The sequence below is a fragment of the Curcuma longa genome, unplaced genomic scaffold, assembly GCF_044706935.1.
Source record: "Curcuma longa cultivar G26 ecotype Majalengka, Jawa Barat unplaced genomic scaffold, ITB_CL_G26_1.1 contig_25350, whole genome shotgun sequence".
Taxonomy (NCBI): Eukaryota; Viridiplantae; Streptophyta; class Magnoliopsida; order Zingiberales; family Zingiberaceae; genus Curcuma; species Curcuma longa.
The window spans coordinates 1-2,796 of NW_027432733.1; the positions used below are offsets into that span (position 1 = coordinate 1).

The 2,796-nt window shown below is 42.0% G+C and overlaps 1 pseudogene; it reads right to left on the reverse strand.

The window, feature by feature from the left end:
- Window positions 1–1,193: 1,193 nt before the first annotated feature.
- LOC141818559 (uncharacterized) lies at window positions 1,194–2,449 on the reverse strand (annotated as a pseudogene).
- Window positions 2,450–2,796: the final 347 nt, after the last annotated feature.

The window sequence follows — 2,796 nt, forward strand, 5'->3', positions numbered from 1 at the left end:
CAAGGTTTCACATAATGAACACGGTATGTAATTGACTATGTGAACTGCAGCAAAAGGTTTTATCCTTGATGTTTCACACGATTGATTTTATAATCATCTATATAAAAATAAATTAAAAAATTAAAATAGATTTTCATATAAGAGGATATGATAAGGCGGAATTTAACTCTTATCTACCGCAATAGTTTTACCAAATAATTGACTATGTAATATTGACTCTGGCAAATAACAGTTGAATTTTATTAAATTATAGTGGATAAAACTCCAAACGCCCCCCTATGCTTTTTTTTATTGCATTTTAAATATCTAATGCCTAATATATTTCTTAATTTGAAAATATTTTTATTCCGATATTATTATCTAATATATTTTTTATTTTAAAAATATTTTTATTTCAGTGTTATTGGGACATAAACTGTTATAATATATTAAAATAAACATAGATCATCAGTATATTAAAATATTATTTATTAATTTAATTAAAATTATTTACTGATTAAAATTATTTTTAAATAATAGTTTTAAATGACTTAAAGTGATTTTATTAAAGATAAAAAATATTTTGATATAAATAAGATATATATATATATATATATATATATATATATATATATATATATATAATAATTTTATTTTATATTAGAGTCACAGGCGGAACTACCTTTGTAGTTACTCGGTCTATAGTCCGAGGGTCCGACAGTATCAAAAAGGAAAAAAAATAGATTTACGGATAGGAGAAAAAAAAATTTTAAGAGAACGAAGAAAGTAGCCCGGGGTGTACAGTCAGTGTAGTTCAAAGTTCGGGATTAGTCCGGATAGATCACCTGGGCTTACTTCGCCATTAATTAAAGTTGTTATGGTTATAGTCACCACAATAAAAAAATTTATTATTATTGAAATAAATAATATATTAAAGTGTTATTTTAATATTTTTTTAAAAAATTAATAAAAACGATAATAAAAGACGTCGTTCGTTTTTGCCTAATTATCCTTATTTATTTATTTTTTTGATAATATGAAATATCTGGATTTCATCAGATTAATTTTAAGTAGATTTGTCATTTAGAAAATTTAAATTGTTTAAAGAAGAATCAAGTGGCAAGAGAAGATTAATTATAGTCGTTCTTGGTGCCTAAGAAGTAAGAACATTATGATTAGTTGACAAAGATTGAACCTGAAAATTTATAGGCAGCAACCAGAAAACTTGAATTTGTTTGCTATTCATGCAACTATCGATTCAACAAAAAAACAAGAAAAAAACTTGAAATCTGCACAGAATATAGATACATATACATATATATACACAGAGCAGTAGTAATCTTGACGATTCTGCGGCTCAATCTTCTCAATTTGAAGCGCAGGCACACAGATTCAGCTTCAGATTTGGTCCAAGGCGTGCGAGATGGACGGGAAATCCTTGGCGTGGAGCTCCGGAGCGTGAATCTGCTGCCAATTTCTGAAGCAGTCCGTCGCAAATTGGTTTCCGGCGGCGAACAGGGCCGCCGGCGGGAGTGCGGCGTGCAGCTCTTGGTCGTCGCCGCCGCACAGCTGCTCCGCCCACGGGAACATCCCCCCGTCTCTGCCTTCGTCCTCCCCGGCGTACCAGTTCCCGACCGCGGCGCCGTCCTCCGGGAAACAGGGAGGTTGGGGCGTCGCCGTCGCCGTCGAACGTCGCGGGGTTGGGCCAGAGGAGCTGCTGCTGACCGCCGAAGGGGGAGGAGTAATAACCGAGCGAACGCGGGCCGCGGCCGGCGAGGAACTGGTCCAGCGCCACCTCCTCCCACCGCGACGCGCTGCTCGCCCGTCCGGCGCGAGCCTGGGCGGGACTTGCAGGTCGCCGGACGCGGCCGAGCTCTTCCCACTGCTCTCGCCGGCGCCGCCCTCGGCGGCGACCGGCCCGTGGGTCGCTGGGTCCACCCCCCGCCCCCTCAGCTTCTTCTTAATGCAGGAATTCCACAAGTTCTTGATCTCGTTGTCCGTCCTCCCCGGCAACTGCGCCGCAATCCTCGACCACCTGCCATCATCATCATCCACGATCGAAAGAGAAATCAAATTCAAGAACAAATTCATTAAACTGATCGATCGGAGGTATGTACTGATCCATACTTGTTTCCCAGGACGGCATGGAGGTCGACTACGAGCTCTTCTTCCTGGCGCGAGAAGGTCCCTCTGCTTGAGGTCCGGCCTCAGGTAGTTGATCCACCTCAGCCTGCAACTCTTGCCGCACCTCTCCAGGCCTGCGCCATGCAGACGACGATCGACATTTTGGAAGGTGAGGCAGAATGAGGAAGCTAAGGAGAGTGGGTAAGGAATTACCAGCCTGCTTAGGGACGGAGCTCCAGCAGCCATGGCCGAACTTGGCAATGTGCTTGCGCAGCTTCTCGTCCTCCTCGGGAGACCAGAGGCCCTTCCGCAGCTTCTTCATGAAGCAGCAGGAGTGCCCTCCCATCCCCCACCCCCCACTCCCCACCCAAAAAGGGATCGATCGATGTCGAAGAAGAAGAAGAAGAAGAAGAAGAAGAAGAAGAAGAAGAAGAAGAAGGAAGGAGAGAGGGGGCTTCTGCCATTGCTCCTCTCATCCTCTTCCTTTTTTAAAGTGGGAGGTGGGGAAGCAACGGATAGAGGTCATAACTTAGGCCCCAGCCAAGCTTTATATTACTCATGTTTATTTAATAAGGTAAGTCCCTCAAGATAAGGTAGTAGTGTTAAGAGATAAGAATGATAGCATTTTAGAGTGCGAGTGCGTAGAGTTTGGTCTTCGGAGCATAGTGAGTTGATTATAACGGAGCAGAGTTA